General features: G+C 47.3%; 1 protein-coding gene across 1 annotated transcript in view; it reads right to left on the bottom strand.

The window, feature by feature from the left end:
- Hs3st1 (heparan sulfate (glucosamine) 3-O-sulfotransferase 1) overlaps positions 1 to 20,016 on the bottom strand; it is a 32,077-nt gene extending 12,061 nt beyond the window's left edge. Inside the window, exon 1 of the mRNA XM_013508540.1 lies at positions 19,915 to 20,016. The gene's annotated coding sequence lies outside the window, so the exon portion shown is untranslated. The remainder of the gene's footprint in view (positions 1 to 19,914) is intronic.
- Positions 20,017 to 20,412: the final 396 nt, after the last annotated feature.

Below are 20,412 nucleotides of genomic sequence, written 5' to 3'. Positions count from 1 at the left end.
TCCAAGCAGCCTATGATGGACTGAGTGTGAGTGTCCTCCCCCGTTCAGATGTTGAAGGCTTAGCCCACTCTGTGATGGTATTTGGAGGCAGAGATTTCAGAAGGTGATCAGGTGTAGAGGACATCGTGTGGTCAGAGCCTGCGATGAAAGGTCTGGTGCCTTTACAAGAAGAGGAAAAGGCCAGAGGTCTGCCTCATCATTATGGAAAGACACATGAGACGGCAGCCATCTACACGCCGGAAAAGAATCTCACCAGGAACGGAATATGCCCACACCTCCATCCTGGACTGCCAGCCTGCAGACCTGTGAGAACTAAATCATTACTGCTCAACCCCCTATCCTACGGTACTCGCTAATGGCAGCCAGGCTGACAAAGCCAGCAGAAAAGCAGTGGCAGAGAGAAAGAGTTTGTCTGGGAGCCCTTCTGCTGCACAAGCACAGAACAGCCTCCTGGACCCAGGCAGGTGACCGCACACAGGAAGCCGGTCGGCTGGCGGGGCCGCGGCAGGCAGCCGTGCATGTGGTGCATCCAAGCGCACAGCTGCTGCCTGTTCTCGCAGATGTTGTTGGAGCCCAGAGACTGGGGTGGTCTGGTCTTCCTATTCCTCAGTATTCAACTGTGGATTTTGTGTTTTAAGTCCTGATTTTTATTAATGTAGTAAGTACAAGGATATTAGTCACCAAATAAAGAGAAGACATGGGGTAAATTTTTAAAAAGTATGAGAGAGCAAGCTGGCGGGACTGATGCCTCAGGGGTACATGCACCCAAAGGAGATCACTTTTCTCAGGTGCCGACAGGGTTCCTAAGCTTGCACTGCATTCTTGGGGTTGCAGAAATGATCTAGCTGCTGTCCTCAAAGGGCACCTTGCAGTGTGAAAAATGCATGTGGAAAGAGCTGCACCCTTGGTTTCAGAGGAGACATGCATGGATCAGGCCCACGAGTGCACCACCGCAGGCTGTGGAGCTGGCCGAGGAGCAGGGAGTGCCTGGCAGGCAGCTGGAGGACAGGTGACAGTCATGCCTGGCGTGGTGCTGGAAGTCCCACAGGCACGGACACTCCAGGGATGGGCCTGCAGCAGGGGCAGTGGCTGGGGGGTGTCAAGAAACACCAGTCTGAGCTGGGGCCTGCTGTGGGGCACACATTCGGTGGCAGGTGTGGGTGGAGACAAGGCTGCAGGAACCTGGGGTCTGCCACTTGAGAAGCCCCAGCTTTCCTTTTGTCGGTACTGGGGATTGAACCCAGAGAATGCTGAGGATCTTAAACACACAGAAGAGCAAAAAACAGGGTCTAGCAATGCCACTTCACTATAGGCGGTTCCGACTTGGGAGAAAGTTCATGGAAAACCTTGAAAACTTCTAAGAGAGGTCTTTTTCCTTGCTGGGAATGGAACCTAGGGTCTTACACATTTGCCATGTGCTTTATCACTAAGCCCCTAAGAGATATCCAAATATGTGTGTGATTGGCTCATCACAGTTCATTTCAAATAAAACATCGAAGCAGGTTTTTGCGAGAGCTTGTTTGGAGGTTCTAGCAGGGGAGCACAGCTACTCCTACACTCTTGACCGAGGAACGATCCTCCTCTATGGGGGTGGTCATCCCCTCAGCCAGCCAGATCAGCACATTCAACCCTGGTGATCAGTGGGGTGACAGATGTCGCAGCCAGATTGCCCTCATATCCCGAAGCAGCATTTTGAACATATATTCCTTGACTTAAAAAGAAGGGGACATCCTCAAACGGCCATTGAAAATATAGTGATTTAAAAATGCACCCAACACACGTAACCACTGACATCACAGCGCCAGGAGTGGCGGCCGTTCTCCTGTGTTCACAGGACTGAGCTACACCTCCCCGCTGCTGCCCCGGAGCTCAGCCAGAATTAGATCCAATACTGCTGAACCAGGCACAGCCCAAAACTCCACGTGATTTCTACACTCCCATCTCACTTTTTTGTACCTTCTTAACGTTGAAAATTGGTTAAGTGAAACTGTCCAAATTCAGGTGCCCTTGGTATTGCCTGATAGCACGAAATGAACCAAGGAGAGAACCGAGATTAACACACAGCCAGGACCATAAGAAGCTCGGCAGCTGGCCGGAGACAGTGAGGAGGCAACACCGCAGGCTGTGGTTTTACACTGGCCACGTTTCTCTTTTTTCAGTAGATGTGCTGCTGTTTGTGTGACAACAAGCATGAAAAGAATAGCGCTTGATTCTTTCCTCTGCCCCCCATACATACATACACCACTTTCATTTCCATTTGTCCCCTACTTAAAGAGAATAAAACGTTATCCAAGTTCAGTATTGCTTAATTCAAGCGCTTTGGGTTCTGCAAATTTAATTAGTATCCTATTTTTTCCTCTGGTTCAAGCTTCAATTTTATTTATCCATTTAAATTGGTTTTTTGGTTTTTTTTTTGAGACAGGTTCTCACTAAGTCCCTAAATTGTCCAGGCTGGGAATGAACTTGCAATCTCTCTCTGTTTTTCTTTTTTTTTTTTTTTTGTACTGGGAATCAAACTCAGGACCTTGTGCTTGCCAGATAGGCACTGTGCCACTGAGCTATCTCCCCAGTCCAAGATCCCTTTCTTACCTTCCCAGAGTGCTGGGGTTTCAGAGTGTGACAATGTCTTACATCCATAATAAATTTTCTTTAAACAAGGGATTCATCCTCAAATACTGAAATGCCATGTCATCTATCCAATGTATTACAAGCTCATCCTCAACATAACCCTCTCTGAGAGCGTGTGTTATCTTTTATTACAATTTCAGTATGTTCAGCTCAACTGGCGTTTGTCAAGTTAGAGTGTCACGGGCCTTGTAGTCATTCTTTCTAAATGTGGATACAAAAGGACTGATCTTTATTTTTATATATTTAAAACATATGCTATTTGTGTACAAGCGTGTAATCCCAGCACTCTCTGAGGCTGAGGCAGGAGGGTTGCAGTTTGCTTGCAGCTTGGACGACTCAGCAACTTGGCAAGACCCCGTCTTAGAATAAGAAATAAAAATATGGACTAGTGATACAGGTCAGCATGAAGGTCTTGCAGAGTTATTTCTTATTACATAAATAACGTATCTGAAACAACTTGGCATGAGGGGAAAAATTCTGGATTTATCAAGAAGAATTACTGAAGCTTAGCGGAGGAAGGCTGGGGGCTGAGCACAGAAGCGTGCATCCTGTCCCCCCTCTGTGTGACCCAGGGCAAGCCCTGGGAACTGCCAGCCTTGCTTTTTATCTAAAAGTGGGGGTGGCCACTACAGCAGGACTGTCCTGAGAACCGAAGACAGTGTGGACAGGGAGCAGGGGAGAGAGGGCCTGCCCTGTGCTAATTCTCAGGGAACGTGGGCCATTGTCATGCTTGCAAGGCCAGTGCAGGAGAGTGCTTGGGTGCTGAGCTGGGACTCAGGGAGTTGGGAGCTGGAATCCAGTCCAGAGTTCTGCCCTGACTTCCCTGGGACCTTGAGCTAGGTGGAGAAATATTCCAAGCCTCTGTTTACAAAGGAAATCATCAGGAATACATGCTAAGATCTTTTGATTTATAACCTCAAAATAAAGCTATAGAGAATTAAGAAATATATTTGTCTTAGCAATTTTCCAAAATGCTAAATAAAATATTGACTTTTACTACCCAAAATTATCCACAGAGCCTTCCTTGTCTCTTGCTCCAGCATTAGTCTGACATTTCATAAGTTAAAGATAGCAAAATATATCAAATTTCTATGCTGCTGGATTGAGTCTTATTGCTACAGTCTTATTGCTAGGGGGTGCTAGGGAATTGACATGACATCATCCTGAGTATGGGGGGAAAAAGACCCCTTCCTCAGGTAGGGTCTCAAATTATGCTTGCTACTCCCATTGCATACAGATTATATTTAGCACTCCTTCATGAATATTAATCAAGCCTAGGACCTGAAGAAGAGATAGATCAGTTAGCTGAGGTAACAATCTATAAAGGGTGCTTAGTCATTACAGGAACCAAATAAGTTGGGTGCAGAGCATTGCACTGTTATGTGCATGCTGTAGTTTGAAAGTGGCTGCAAAAGCCAAGTACTGCTAATTCCCAATGCAGCAGTATTAGGAGGTGTTTCGCTGTGACAGTTCCACATTCATTAACACACTGATGCCTCCACTGAAGGAGCACAGGGCAAGGACCTCTTTTCTGTTTGCCTTTCTCTGGCCCACCCACCGTTCACCCTGGGATGACTCATCACATAAAGACCCTGCTCACACACCAGCACCTGAGTGTAGGTACAGAAATGATCACTCAAAACATTTCTGTGCGTGCAAATGACCTAGTCTTGGGCACTCAGTTCTAGCAGCAGAAGCAGATTGAGATGGAATCGAACCTTTGTGCTCCTCCACAATCCATATGTTGAAATCTAACCCCCATTGGGAGGTGTCTTGGTTACTTTTCTTGTTGCTGAGACAAAATACCTGACACCCAAAGTTACAGGAGGAAAGGTTTACTTAGCTCACAGTTTGTCCAGGTTTCAGTCCCTCATTGGCTGGCTCCAAGGCGGGGTGGTGGTGGAAGACGGGGATCACGGAGGAGAAACAGTTCATGGTAGACGGAAGGTAGCAAAGCAAGCTAGGGATGACCACAGCTCTTTCTGCCCCTTACATCTTATCCAGGCTACCTGGGCGGGTAACACTGACACCCTTAATCCTAGTGCCCTTGATCTTAGCACTGCACCATGAATCAATCCCAATATCATACACTCTAGATCCAGCCACCTCTGAGGAGCCAAACCCATGACCACATGAAGCTTTGGGGGCCATCTAAACATAAGATACAACAGCAAGGGGCCAGTTTATGAAAGTAGGACCTTCATGAATGTGATTACTGCCCTTAGAAGAGGTTAGAGTGCCAGTTCATTCTCTCTCTACCACATTAGAAACCATGAAACTTGGCAAACTGCAACAAGCCTGCCCTCACCAAAATCCACCCATGGTGGCCCTCTGACCTCTGACTTCTCAGACTCCAGAATTGTGAAAAATAAACTTCTGATGACAGCCTCCCAGGCTATAGTACTTTGGTACAGCACTCCGAATTGACTGATACAAACACTATAGAAGAGTTTCTCAGTGACCCCACTGGAAGAAGCCCTTTGGCTTCAGGTGGCGACAAAGGGATTATGTTTGTAGCAGGAGAAATGTCACTCCTGTCTCCACAGGGTCATTTTAGTGACCTCCTTGCTGGATGGAAGCGATTTATGATAGGGCTTCTGTCTGCTTAGATGTGGTACATAAGCGTGCCAGTGAGGCTGGGGGCATAGCCCAGTGGTGGAGCATGAGCTTAGCATGTGTGAGGCTCTGGGTTCGGTCCCCAGTTCCTGCCCCCAAGTTTGGGGCATTGCTTAGGATAGCAGGGACAGATCACAGCTGTCTCATAGGCCCAGCATCCTGATTCTCACCACAAGTAATGCTCAAGTACTTCCTAAGTAAACAGGAAAGCAAACTTTCAAGAATATCAACAATGAGAACATCTGGTTATTAGACCAGAATTTCTACCATCAGTGCCAAAGACCCAAACAGACATGCTGGTATCAGCCACTAGGGAACTGGCTACAAAACCGACATCCAGCCTGTCCCTTCCCTCAAATAGTTCAAGTCTACACAGGGTACACGTGTGTGTGTGGGGTGGAGGATATAAATAAATAAATGAATTAAAAGGAGGAATTGTATTATAAAATACAGAATAATGGATAGACTCACACCATACAAGTAAACCAGCTTTGTCTTATTAATGTGTGAGGGGATCAGAAAAACTGTAAGAGAGCTACATTTGGAAATGGTCTATTTTATGTTTCAAAATTAAAGCAAAGACAGTGTGAAAATGAATTACCATCTCTTAATTGCAGCGTTTCTTCCCTGAACTCTTAGTAAACCATGAGGGAGAGCAGAGGCATTGGTCAGGGCAGGAAGGAGCCTGCCAGCCAAGGGCTTTTTCAGGTTTCTCCATCTTTTGCAGTGACCCCAGGATCAGGCAGGACTGAAGACACTTCACTCATGGAGCCCTGAGGCCAGGCCCTCCCTAGAGGAACTGGCTGCAGAGACTCTCTGGCATGTGTGATCACTCTCACCATGACCTAAGGTTTTCAGACTTCCTGCTTCCCCTCAAGGCTAGCAATGCATTAATGAAACTAACAGGTCCTTCAAGGCCCTGCAACTTTTCAAGCTAAATAATGATTCCATGAGCATGAATTTTGAGAAGAATCTAAACGATATAACTTATCTAGATCCTGTTGGTGAAGCTTATTGCCTTTTGGCTGTAACAAATACCTTTATGCACCCAACAAGCTGGTATGAACATTCAAGCTTTCTGTTACAGATTGGACCAAACCAGCAGAATCACTGGGGTCAAATGGGAAACAGAAAATGACTAGGTGAGATGTTTAGGTAAGCGTCCCCCACCATCTAGGCATTAAAAACTAGCTCTTAGGTACTGGGGGCATGTCCTTAAAGGGGACTGCAGGTTGTGGGTTTCTTTCATTTTCTGCTTTCCAGCTGCCAGGAGGTGTATGTCTTCCTTTGTCAGGTATTCCTGCAAGGATGCGCTGTCTTGTCACAGGCCCAAAGCAGTGGGCCAATTGACTATGGTTTGATATCTCCAAAACCATGAACCAGTGTAAGCCTTTCCTCTTTTAAAGTTGATTAGCTCCAGCATTTTGTCATAGTCATGGAAAACTGACTGACACAGTAGACTGAATTCAAGTTAAATGAGGCTTTAGAGATTATCCTGGAATTTCTAGATGTGTTTTCCTTAGTTTCCCATCACTAAATTAGATTCTAAAATCACTATTTTCTTTAAATTACTATTCTCCTTTCTCTATTCCTATATTGTAAAATTAGCAAACTCCACAGTTGCCCAGGGGGTTCATGTCACTTGCCCAGGACACGGTGGCCAGGACTCCCATATGCAGGCTCTGTGGGACCTTGGCCAGCAGTACAAGATGAAAATGGGACCCCTCCCAGGGAGCCCCTGGGGAAATGTGGAGATGGAAATGAACACCTCCAGCCTGCATCGGTCAGCTTTCTGCTTCTGGGAGAAGATACCCGACACCCATGACTTGAAGGAGAAGAGGCTTATTTTGGCTCACGGTTTCAGTGGTTTTAGTCTATGGTCTGCCACAGCCAAGGCAGAAATGAAATGGTGGAAGGGCCTGGTGGAGGAAAGCTGCTCAAGTCATGCTGGACAAGAAGCAGAGAGACACAAGAGAAGAGCTGGGGACCAGAATACATACTTCCATACCATGTCCCCAGTGGCCCACCTCCAGCCAGGCCCTGCCTCCTCACAGCATACCCAGGCAAGAACTCATCAATGGATTAATCCAGTTGGGATGATAGTGTCCGCATAATCCAACTGCTTTCCAAACATATGACTTCAGGGAGATGTTTTAGCTATAAGCTCTAACACAGTCCAATGAGATGAAAGAGACTATGAACTAGTTACAACTTGGACAATTAAAGGGGGTGGGGAAGACAAAGTTTGGGAAGTATTTCATGGAGAAGTCACCTGAGGGACATTCAGGGGTCTGATGAGGAAAAGAACAAGGTTCAGTGCTTTAAATGAACTCCAGGCCAAGGTAGATAAATGAAGAAATAAATAGAGCATTGTGGGTTTCAATTACGTTAATTTTAAATCCTGAATCTTGAAAACACTTTTCTTTTCTCCGGGCCTCAGGCATCCATCAAGAAAAGGAGCTCTGCTCACCCTCGTGGGTAGCACAGGAATTAAATGAAATACTATTTAAAAACCATGGTAGCCCATCTGATGCAAAAGTCAATTCTCAATAAATAGGAGCTCGGAGATATTTCCTCAGTCACTGATAGCCTGGTGATATTAGCTTGAAGGGAAAAATGAAAGGAAAATAATAGCAATAATTTTAGTTTTACAACAACTACTTTGTCTGCTTAAATAATTGTCATAAGTAATGAAAGGAACTGCAGCATTCCAAAAACTGACAAGTTACCAAAAAAAAAAAAAAAAAATCCTCAGTAAGAGTGTGAAAATTTTGCTGTTCTGATAGCCGCACAGAGAGACATGACAAAGAACAAGCAAAATTAAAAGGATAAAGTAGCTCTTAATCTAGCAGTTTTAAAGGACAGCTATTATGAGACAATTGATGCCTTTATCAGGGAACCTTCAAGAACGATTTAAGTGAGAAAAAGGCAGCAGGTGATGACAATCTTAAATCAGCAGGGCCTGGTGGGCATTGGAACCAGAACTACACCAAATATCCCCATGCCAACCCAGAGCGCTCTGCGCCTCCTGCTGGGATTTATGTGGTAAAGGAGCCATGGCAGGGGTTCAGGAGCTGGCGCGAGTGGGCTCCCCTGCAAGACTGATGTGTCAGAGGCCCCTGGAACAGGTGCCTTCCAGGCCCGCATGGCTGATGCACATAGGGTTTTAAGGAGCAAACTGCAGAAAGCACAGGACATGGATCCAAAGGACAACTTCTTGGGTCACTGTAAATCACTTCTGAGATGACAAAGGACAGCTGCCTAGCTGAACTCAGGAAAGTCAAACTGGAAAACAGAAACATCAACCTCTGTCTCGAAGACCAATATGTCTATTTATAAGAACGGTGCTTTCCCTTTGCAGTTGCCGGGACCCAGGTCCTTCCCTTCACCCTGCTGAGCACATCAGTGCCCATTTCATCAGGCCACCCTGGACTGGCACGAGGAGTGTTTTGCTCCTCTCTCCAAGAGCCATTTCCTGGGGGAGGTAACCACGTCAACAGTTCTAACCATGTTACCAGCAGCAAGGAAGAGGTGGGCTGGACTGGGATGAGCACCCCACCAGTGCCTCCTCCCTTGGGCTGCTTGTCCCATGCAGGTGGTGGTGGGCCTCTCCCTAAGGGACCAAGAAAGGCAGCAGTGACTGCCTTGAGCAGTGCAGGTCCAGGGCCTGGAGGGGAAGAGAGCAGGCGCTGATCACCCAGCTTCAGGCCAGGTGAGAAGTCCCGCTCACTTACTGTCACATGGCCATGCAGAACTTCAGCTAAAAAGAAAAGCACAGTGCTGTCATGTGGCTAGAGGAGAGATGCAGTAACCATCATACGTTCTGTGATTGCAGTCAGCCCGGCAGTGGAAGAACAGGACAGCATCCAGATGGACGTCAAAGAGTGATGCAATCTGAACCTGATGAGAAGCAGAAGAAGGTGGGAGGCTCCGATGTTCCAAGCACGGGCGTGGGCATGTACAAAGCTCGGGAAGGTCCACATCTCTGATCTACCTGGGGAACCTGGGGTGGGGGCCTCTGGTCAGATTATGAGGTGTGAATATAGAACAGAGAATGATGAGGTGTGAGACTTGAAGGATCAGAATCTGAGTGTCCTGCTGTGGAACTTGAAGCTCATTGTGCTTTTACTGTAAGAAATGAAACAGCCAAAGAAGGGCTAGCTTTTAAGCACCCACTATGAGCATTGAATGGTCTAAGTTAATTCAATGCATTATCGTTAAGATTATCATTAAATGCACTATTGCACTGAACCCTGATGACTCAGTCAAATGGAGTATGTATTAGGGCTCCTGCTTTTTCGGCCAACAATTAGTCCTGGAGTGCCAATAGTCTGTCAGGCCCTCCTTCAGGTTGGCTCCAGGTTGGGTGACTCATTCTAGACAAATTCTCCAACTGACTACAGTTCCAGGAATAGATTTAACATTAAATAAATGAGTGTATCAAAAATGAACCAAAAGAAGTCATGAAAGTGTCCCTGCAGGGTATAGCAAATATTATCTAGTCCAAGGTGATACTTTTGTGAAGCCACATGGCTGGGACAAGCTTTCTTCTGGGGTCCAAAGTCTCACACTTAATTACAGGTGCCATAAATAAAACCAGAATCCGTTGGACATTCTGGAATGGGCAGGGACGTGATTATGTTGGAATTTTGCAAAGATTGCTAATGTTATCTTAGAGAAATACTGCAGATTGCAAATGGTCACACAAGTTACAGAGCTGGGGAAGGCCGAAAAAAGAAAAACCTGAGGCACACAAGATTTGTATTTCAGCTGAAGATAGCAATAAAAAGAGGTTATGAAGCGCAGCAGGATCAATCACCAACTGCAATGTACAAACATAAGTGTAACAGCAGCTGGAAGGCACGAAGGATCAATTCAGGGTTACCATATTCGATTAATTCTCTTTCATTGTTTCAAATGCCGTTGTGCCTCAGTTTTCTATCCTGTATTATTATTTTTTAATCTTTGGGCCTATGACCTAGGCTTTGGCTAATGAGACCTAAAGAGAACATTTTGGGGCTTTGGAGGAAGATTTCCTTCCCTGGTTAAAGAGCGAACCTTAACTTACTCTGCTTTTTTAGATCCCAGTGATGAAATGTGCTGTCTGGGGACACTGCGGCCTCTCCTCACCTGGAGCAGAGGATTAGCCAACAGAGACAGGTGGATACAATGGCCGTAAGCAGTTAGATCCATGATAGCATTCTTGATCTGCTTTTCAGTAGAAATCAGGCTTTCCAGGAAGAAAAAACTCGTAATCCCTATTCCATGCCACTGTGTAGACCTTTACTATGTACCAGGCTCTCTAATGGGTGATTTGGATCTGTTAAAAAATATGATTCTCTCAGAGAAGTCCACTAGGAAGTATACTTCCATTTTGCAGATAAAGCAATCAAGGTTCACAGAAGCATAATCATTTCCCTAATATCAAATACATCAACTAATATGCTTCTTTCCTGATTGGGAGAATTCCCTTCTGCTCAGAGTCAGAGTGAATGGCAAACTGCTTGGAGAATAGGACTCTGATGCCAAGATGGACGTCCCTCAAAAACCAACTGATGGGGCCCAACTCATCCCCCTGGAAGCAGGGAGTTCTTGTGATGCATGAGGATGGAATGTGGAGACAGGAGGGAGCCTGGAGCAAATCATGTCTTAGGGAGGAACCAACAGAGATGCTACCTGCTTGAGAGTCTCTGTAAGAGCTGCACTGCACTAGTAGATGTTTATAAGCACGCCCAAGGCAACTCCCACACAGTCAGAGAAGCCATGGGGGCAGGGCAGGGCAAGGCAGGGCAGGGCAGGGCAGGGCAGGGCAGGGCAGGGCAGGGCAGGGCAGGGCAGGGCGGTCAGTCCTTCCACAAGGTGGTACTCAGTTGCCTTGTGTTCCCTATTCCCTTGTTATGAGACTCAGAGCTCTCAGAACAGGGAGGATGGTGCCTCCCTGTTTATATCACGTTTCTCTCCTTTGTTGTTGTTAGTGTCACAGTTCTACCTTCTGGACCTTTGTCTCAGAATCTAGGGCACCATGCTGCGGTGCTGAGAAACTCGGAGATGGGGTGGGAAGAGGTATTTATCTAAAGGACCACACGGGGCTGTAAGCAGGGCTTGCTGAAGACTACTCCAGTCACAAATCTCACCAGGCTCCTTGCCTTCCAAGTCCTTCTGCCTGCTTTTCGTGGACTTCCTGTCCACTCTCAGCTGTTCTTCTCTTGCTGTGTCCCTCCTGCCTTGTTCCCTTGTTCCCTCTCCCTCCTGTGCTTTGTAACTCCACTCATTCATTCAGTGGAGGTCATGCTTGCTGTGCAGGTAAGATTGCTTTGAATTTGGGAGCCCCCTGAGTAGCTGGGATTATGGGTGCACACCACCTCACCTGCCTCCCTCTCTGTTCTTTGCGTCTTTCCCTAACCTCTCCTTCCCCACTTCTTCTGTGTTGCTGCTGCTGCTCTGCTGACCCAGGAAGTGAATATAAAGGTGTACTTGAATTACCTAATTTAAGACTGAAAGAATGCAGGGCAAAGGACAGAGACATTCTCATGGAAATATGATGCGAGGGGCTGGGGATGCAGCTCAGTGGCACAGCACCTGCCTGGCAAGCACGAGGTCATGAGTTCAATTCCCAGTACCAGAAAAAACAAACAAACAAACAAAAATATGATGTGAGAGATTTAGTTCTTGGTCTCTGGACTATGGCATTGAGTTTGTCATCCAGAGCCTGTCCTTCTTTTCTTTTGTTATCTTATTCTTTCTCTCTCCCTCTCTCTCTCTCTGTCTTCTTTTACTGCTGACTAGGAGTGAGGCACTGTGTATGCACTTGACATAATTCATTTGCTTTATTGAGCATTAAACAATCCTCTCCTATACTTTTTAAATCGAGCCCACTTTTCAAACATGAAGACCGAGTTTAGTGATGTGAAGTAACTCACCTCCTACAGCATAGCTAAAAAGTATCCAATGAGATTCTAACTAGGTGTCTCCAGGTTGATGAACATTTGTCCTAACTAGATGCTGTTCCATTTTTTTTTTCTTTTTCTGGTGCATATTCCAAAGAAACACATTGCTAGCAAGCAGTTTAGTTAAACGAAAAGTTATTATTATTATTATATGCAACAGAAACTGGTTATTTCAGCAAGAGCAATACCTCACTACCGAAGAAGCCATAAAACTCTACTTTGGAAAACACACATGCAACAAAATTCTTCCTAATTTAATCCCCCACTAGGTTATTACTTGAAATGAAAACACGATATTTTCACAGCCGTCCTCAGAGCAACACGCTCTGGCAGTCTGAGAGAGATCTCGGACTCAATTTACAACCCGAGGTCATCTGCTTGGGGGCAGTGCGTCTGAAAGGCCCTCTCACGTTTTATTAGCTTTGGATTCATCTGATGCAGGAGCAATTTCAGGTGTGAGTTTTCAAAGCACAAAACGTCCCTTCAGTGTGCTCAGTGGAGCCCTTGTGTGGGCCTGGCCTTTCTAATTCCAGCTCTACAGTAACGAGCTTGGAGCAATGTTTGTACTTAATAAGGCCCTGGTTTGCTGGGCCCGACACTACCCTGGTGGCCTCACAGACTGAAACACCTTCTTCCCAGGGTGTGGAGAATAATCAGGCTCATGATTTCAAGCCAGGGCAGAATCTGGCTCATTTATTAAATGCACAGTGGGTTCTGTTTTGCCCTTTTTAGCAAATAAATAAGCTCTCTTTGGCTGGACTGTTCTGTTGCTTAGCTCACTGAGGAAAACAAACCTTCTCTTTCATATTGGACCGTTCCTCCCAGGCTAAATCATTTTACCTTTAAGATTACAGTGTTTTCCTTTCTTTAACTTCCTGTGGTTATAAAACTTTCCGAAAAGTAATCTCACAGAACAGTTACCAGAATAAGGATACTTCATAAAATACAGAGTACCTAAGTTAAGCTTAAAATTCCCAGTAAACAATAAATAAACTATATCAACCAGGGTCTCAAGCATGCTAAGCACAAGCTCTCCCGCTAGATTACACCCCTAGCTAACAAGAAGTAATGTGTCTAGGATTTAGTGTCTAGGACATACCTAAAACATGTGTAGTTTATCTGAAATTGAAACTGAATTAGGTGTCCTGTATTTTTATTTGCTACACCTAGCAACGTTCTGCAAGAAACAGAAAGAGAAGACTGTCCCTATGGATCCTTGTGCCAGGGACATTATTCTGGAGAACACCTTTATTTCTTTAGAATGCTGAGAACACAAAGGCCCAAGAAACGCATCAATGTTTCCTTGGGTGTACTGGCCTGTGCCTGTCATGGTACTATTCCAGGAAGCTGAGGCAAGGGAGCACAAGTTGCTTGGAGCTCAAAGCACAGCTTGGGAAAGTTACTGACATAGTGAGACCCTGTTTTTACAAAGGGGACGGGGCTTGGGGTGTAGCTCAGTGCAAAGGTCATGGGTTCAATCTCTAGTAATGTAAAAAAACAAGCAAACAGCTCCAGAACCCAATCACAGAAGTCTATAACTTACACCCTGTCCCTCCTTCCTGTCTAGAAAGCTGGGAAAGATATGGTTTGAGAAGCAATCTGAGTAAAGTGCAAGCTCTCACTCCACGTCACTAAAGTATTTATTTTTCCCAGCGAGGCAAGCATGCCTTTTCATTTCAGCTGCATCTGCAATCACCTTTCTCTCACTGTATTTTAACTGCTGATATAGGAGTTTGATTTACTCTCTCAAACTAAAGAACGAAGACATTTACATAAAACAACCCACCGCAGAGCGGATATGTACCAAATCTGCAGAAATTCTAGGAGAAATTCGACAAAACCTAAAGTGCTGAAATGGAAGTTCTTGTCAGATAAAAGAAGATGTGAATGTTTTAAATCTAAATGTATCCCTTCACCTATAGAAAAATGTGTGGCCCTCAGTCCTCCCAGGATTTTAACCATCTCCACCCTGAGCTCTCTGCTCAGCGCAGGTAGAGAATCTTAGCGGCAGATTCAGCATCTGCCACCGTCTTTCTGGGGATCTAAGCGCAGCTGCTTCACATCCAAAAACCTCAGTTTCCTTAAATATAAAATGGAGATTCTAAGAGCTTCTCTCTGCCCTTGCAGGTCTGGGGACAGCGAGAGATAAAGGAGACGGCAGGCAGTATCACACTATAGTACATGGGAGTGAGGACTTGTCATTGTGATAAGCTTTTCAGGCCAGAGAACTTTAACACGGCCCAGATCTATTCAGCAGAGGGCTAATGCTAAGGTTCCATTTATTTGGCTTCCCTGACCACACTGGAAACCCCAGTAATGGTCTGACGAGTTCTTACATATTTAGGACTATCCAAATTTGACCCTCTTTGATTGTTAGTCTTTGGCATTTCTCTCCCACACCGCTCTCTTCTTTCTTAAATATTTCTTCCCCCAAGAAGTCCTCCCAATTACCCTAGACAGAAATACTGTCTGGTTCTTTTCTGAAAAATGACTTGGAACCAGATACGCTATTCTATAAACTGAAGCAAACAACCACCTCCAAGTCTCTGCTCTCCTGGAAGGCAGAAACCGGTGAGGGAGTGAGACACAGCAAGCGAGTGAGACTGTAAGAGGATGACTCCAGATCCACATACTCTCTGCACAACTGAATTAAGAGCGCATTCCCACAGAAGAGAGAAACAGGATGATGTCAGGGGCATGTTCTTGGGATGGGCTACCAAGGAACATTATGCATTTTTCACCCATTTCTCAATCTCCTGGATGACTGCCCTATCAACAACACAGTTTATCTCTGTGCTCTTTGGCTAGCGGTATGCCTGGATCCTATCATCAGTGGAGACTTGGTTCATCACTTCACTCTAACACATAACGCAATGCCCAAAACACAGCAAATCTTGAAAGGTGTATTCAACAGTCACTTTCATTAAAAGTGAGACTCTAGGCCAACATCAGGGACTAACTCACAATTGTAACTTCCAGTATACAATCAAGACTCCAAACTCTCACGTCAAAACATATTTCAAGTTAGACACGAAAACCTGATTTTGGTTATGCTCAGCCAGAAACCAGACTGCAGGCTCCTGGCTACGTGCCTGATACCACAGTGCCGTTTCATATTGCCTTCCCCTGATTGATTTGTTTCTAATCCTTAGAACATCACTGTCTAACCAACAGAGGTTTTATTTATCTCCCTTGTTTTTAGTCGGTGTCCTTCTCTAAGGATAAATGCAAGAGCAAGGATTTCCATCTGTTTTATTCCCTACCGCACCACCAATGAGCAGAACAGTACTTGGTACAAGGCTGGAACTCAATAAACATGTGCTGAAGGAGTAAATGTGAGCTCTCTAACTGCTCACTCTGGCAGGGACAAGAAGCGTCCCAGGCAGATTAAAAGGAAGACTCTAACAGCACAGAGAGTAGCTGACTAGAACACTTCCGAACCCACACGCTTGACGCTCTGGCCAGGATGTTCTGGGTAACCGATTCTCCTAAATCTTCCTCAATTCTAACTAAATTGCCTTTCTCTTCCCAGAAACCACAGTCCATAAATCGGAGGCCTGAGGGACAGAGAGGAGGTCGGAATACAGCAGTGTCCTATCACACCCACAGGGTGCTATTTGGAAACACTGCACTAAGGTGCTGGCACTCAGAAGCCTGTAGATTCCACACGGAAGTGTGAACTTACAGTCTGTCTTGAAAAATCAACAATTAGGCCCAGCTAGGCCAGGTCTAAGGTCCTGCCTGCCGCCTTTCAGGGGTGGAGGTAGAGGTCTAAGCTGCAGGGTCCCCTGACCCAGGCTGAGCCAGTTGTACATAGGCTGCTTCTTTGCTCTTGGCCTGGCCAGTGAAGGCATTTGAGTCTGCGACCCCTGCTGGAAAAGCATCAAAAAGCATGCAATAGAGAGGAAAAAAAAATTAGAAAAGATGCCCGCTGGGATCCATTTCCTTTATGTTCACGCTATTCCTTGGAAGAATAATGTATTCATTTTTTCTAGACCTCTCGTGGTAACACATAACTACTGACAAACTATGGCCCAGTAAATATTATTCTAACAGCCCCCAAAAAGCTATGGCCTTAATTCCCCATGGGGAGAGGAAGCTGAGAATGCTTCGTGCCCGAGGCAGCCCCGAAGATGAATTGTTGGAGGCTCTGTGCATCGGCTGGTTGCAAGGCTGCCCGGCTTGGGGAGCAGCAGGGTTTCCTGAAGAACAGAGGTTGCCTCTAGAAACTGCTGAGATGCTGGGAAGCCAGGCTGGAAAGTGAGAAGGAATGCAGGGAACCAGCGTCCAGGGATGATGTCAAGATGGTGCCAAAGGAACCGCTCCACAGGGACCACGTCCCGGGACATCCGTGCCGCTGCCGATGCCACTGCTTGGTTGGTGACACAAGGCAGTAAACACCCCGCTGTCCCCGTGTCCTTCTGCCACTCCCTCAAGATTCCAGACGCCAGATGGGAGCTTGCAACTGAGCCTAGGTTCAGAGATGGGTGATACATGCAAGGAGGAGGGGCCCCACCCCCCAGCCAAACATCTGTTTCTAGCAGGAAGTTGGTGCCCCCTAATAAGATGTATGGTTGCCGGGCACCTTCCCACTACTCAGTAGGATTTCCAGTGCTGATGGACAAGCAACCACTATGAGCTGAACCGTACCCACAGTGCAATGGGAACAGGCAGATCTGAATCCCAATCTGGATCCTCTGCACCTTCTGAAAATTAATGAAGCTTCTTAATCTGCAGTGTCCCAATTTTTAAAATAGAAATGCCGTCATCTGTTCTCCAGGGTTGCTTGAAGATTCGGTTCAATCATTCATTCACTTTTCCAACACATTTTTCCAAGGAACATCTAGCAAATGAACAGTTAAAATGCCGACAGAGTGCTAGCGCTCTGGTCAGATTTAGATAAGAGACGCGTAGGTCATCTCATGACACTGGTCATCACTCTCCGTTCTCCAAGTGATTCACCTATCCACAACTTATCTCCTGCTTTTTTGATACACGGATATCAAGTCCTCCCTCCAAACAGATTTTCTTTAGACAGATGTCATGCACTAGGTTAAAAAATAAAAAGAGACGTTTAAGATTTAAGCCTGATCCTAAAAATAAGAGAATGATAATTCTGTGAGACCTAGTGCTGAAAGAATTTTTGATCACAAGAAGAAACTATGCAAAGATATACTTTCCTTCATTTAATGTTCAGCCTCATAATTAACTCATTTACACCCAAATTGCGATTTGCATGAACATTAGGGAGACAGAAACTACAATACAGGAAGGGTATATTAAATAACTCCAAACTTTCACAAGTGTCTTATAATCATCCAAATACTTTTCACATGCATTTTGTCACTTTCTACCAAAAATGCATCAGTCTCTATTTTACAGAGATCAGGCTTGCATGGGAGGCTCAGAGGGGGACAGTTTGCCTTTAGTCTTGGGCAAGAAGTTGGCTTCATACGCAGTTGTAAGTCTCTTACTCTCCCCTATGAGGAGAGGGGCAGCCTCAATAGAAGGCATTCACCCATGGAGCCAGAGTGAGGGATCACAGTCACCCCAAACCTATGGGAAATAACCCTGATCTTTGCTTACCCCAGCTGGAAAGTTACTTCCTCCTGCGATAGACGGAAAGTTACTGCGCTTCAGCACAGCCAGGAAACTGCTATACGCCAGCCACAAGTGTCTCACCCGGGGACCATGGCTTAGGAGCAGGCCTGGAACCCATGTACAAGCACTGATTTTGGGCACAGGCCGAGTTCCATCAGAATATCCCCACATTTCCATGCTCCTCCCCCGAAACCGTAGCCTCCAGGAGAGAACAAGACTCAGCCTTCACGGTGGACTCACAAGGCCAGGGTAGATCCCCTGGTCTCAGACAGGGAGTGTAGACTACCAAGCAATTTGTACCAGCCAGTCTGTCTTCCTACTCACCACCAACTTTTAATTCAAGACAATAAAGCTCCCACATGGCTCTCCCTTCAGAAAGCCCCTGGGATTTCTCTAGGAGGAGAATTTCTTCTTTTGACAATGTCAGCACAAGCCCCATGCATACTGTGGAGTCCTAAAAGCCCTTTGCTTTAAGAGGGGCTCTTAAGCAAACTTCCTTGCAAGGCCCCTGGATGGAGCAGGGGAATAAGGCTTCATACCAGGCGCACCACGGGCTGAGGGAGGAGCCCTGGCTCCTTCACATGGCCATCTGCAAGTCCAAGGCACCACTTTCTCACGCGCTTCCCCAGGAGAAATCTCCCAATTTAAAGCTGTGGTGAATGGTAGACCCAGCAGCCTCACAGCGCACAGCAATCCGGAAACAGCTCCAAAGCCTCACTCACTGATCCCCATTCGAGGCTGCTGTTGTAATTAACTGCTCTCACTTAAGAGTGCTTCGTCATGAAGTTGTCCAGCCCTGTCAAACTCAGCTGAAAGAGTTAGATGGGTAAAGGAACCTTCAGAAGCGGACCTTTCCCTGCCTAGCGCTGGAAAAAAAGCCAACCTTACGTAACACAGCGGTCCATTTCAATATGTTATTTCTGCAGTCCTGCGGGGAAACAAAAAATCTAAGCACTGGAAACATAGAGAAGAGGGTAACTCGGGGATCTGCAGCTGCGGCAGCCTTCGCCTGGAATTTCAGCAGGTCAGGCTTATTCTAATTGCACCCACTGTCGCCGGGAAAGCAGAAAGCAAGAATAATTCTGAAAGCTGAAGGAGGCGTTTTAGAAAACCAAAGAGGCAGAAGTTGAGTTCTTTCTCCCTTCTTTAATTTTTGTTTAAATATAGAATACCTGGAATTTACCCTTTGGAGGATGCTGGCCACTGCATTTCTACAAAACAAGGTAAGGTGTAATTGTAGAGGAGGACTTGAGCCTGGGACCGAGGATCCTGTGTGTGCCCCGGCTGCAGCCCCGCAGGCTGGCCAAACACCCAGGACCGAGGAGCCTCGGCTGCCCACGCGGGCGCCTAGTGCCAGGAGGTGAAGGTGAGCCCGTGGTCACAGCTGCTTTGCTCAGGGAGCCTGGACTGACTTTCGCCGCTAAACTGCTCCCGTGGGTACCCTTTGCCTCAGGTCTCAAGCAGGAGACTGCTTGAGAGAGCTCAGCCTGCAGACAGTACAATTGGAGCCGCCTCCCCAGGATCCCCCCAAAAGCTTCTTGGCAGAAGTTGTGGATAAAAATAGCCTGGGATAACACCGAGGGAAGGGGAGGAGCGAGTCTCGCGCAAGGCAAGGCGAAGCTAGGCAAGGCAAGGCAGGGCAAGACGAAGAAGGGTAGGGCTGCTTCTGCAAAGTGGAGGGTGGAGAGGGTGGACGCTCCTCCCGACCCCAGGCAGGGCTGTGGAATATGAGCAGGCTCGGACACCCTCTCCGCGGGGGTGCTGAGATATAAGACCTGTGCGCTGAGCGCAGCGCGCACCGACACCTCCGGCAGCCCACATCCTGGCTTTGGCTTCTGCTTCTCCATCGCATCCCCAGCCTGCGCTCCAGGTTTGGGATTTGGAGCCAGGCCCTCCGGCTCCGGGACCGGCTGGGGCCAGAAGGGCAAGCGGCGCGGAGTACGCCGCGGGCTGGGAGGGGCCGCGCGCTCCAAGCGCAGATGCGCACCCCGTCACCCCTCGCCCCGTGCCCGTCAGTCTTCACTACCCAGAGCAACAGAAAAAGAAACTGAGGGGAGGAAAAAAAGTAAAAAGTAACACGAGAAAGCAAGCGCCACCAGTCGCTGCAAGAGCGGCTACTTACTGTCAAGGCGGTCGCCTCGATCTCTTTCCTTGGGAGCAACGCTATCCCCGGGAGGTGCCCCGCTGTCCTCGCTACCCCGACGAATGCAAAGATAAGCCAGACCCAGGCTTCCCAGCGCGGCTGCCCCGCGGGCCGTGGGACTTTGGCCCGGTTCTCCGCCCCGGGGCAGCGCAGCTCGGAGGAGCGCTGCGCCCCGCGGAGCCCCCAAGGTCCTAGGGAGAAGCCGCGGGCGCGCAGTGGCCGCAGGAGCGAAGCTCTGCTACGGAAACACATCCAGCCCTGGGCGAGCCAGAAACTCAGCCCTGCGTCCCGGCCGACCGGTCCTGGAGAGTTCCGGAGCTCCGCGTGAGAGCGTCTCGCCTCCCTCTGCCTCCGCTCCACCTGCGTCGGCCTCGGCTCACCTCGGGCTCTGCCCGCAGCCCGAGTCGGGGCGCCGGGCGGGGTGACCTCGCAGCGCCCGCCGCGCCCCTCCCCAGGCCCGCCAGGGCAGGCTGCGCC

Source organism: Chinchilla lanigera, unplaced genomic scaffold (assembly GCF_000276665.1).
Source record: "Chinchilla lanigera isolate Chin_1 unplaced genomic scaffold, ChiLan1.0 scaffold00148, whole genome shotgun sequence".
Lineage (NCBI taxonomy): Eukaryota > Metazoa > Chordata > Mammalia > Rodentia > Chinchillidae > Chinchilla > Chinchilla lanigera.
This window is presented reverse-complemented; position numbering and strand designations above follow the sequence as displayed.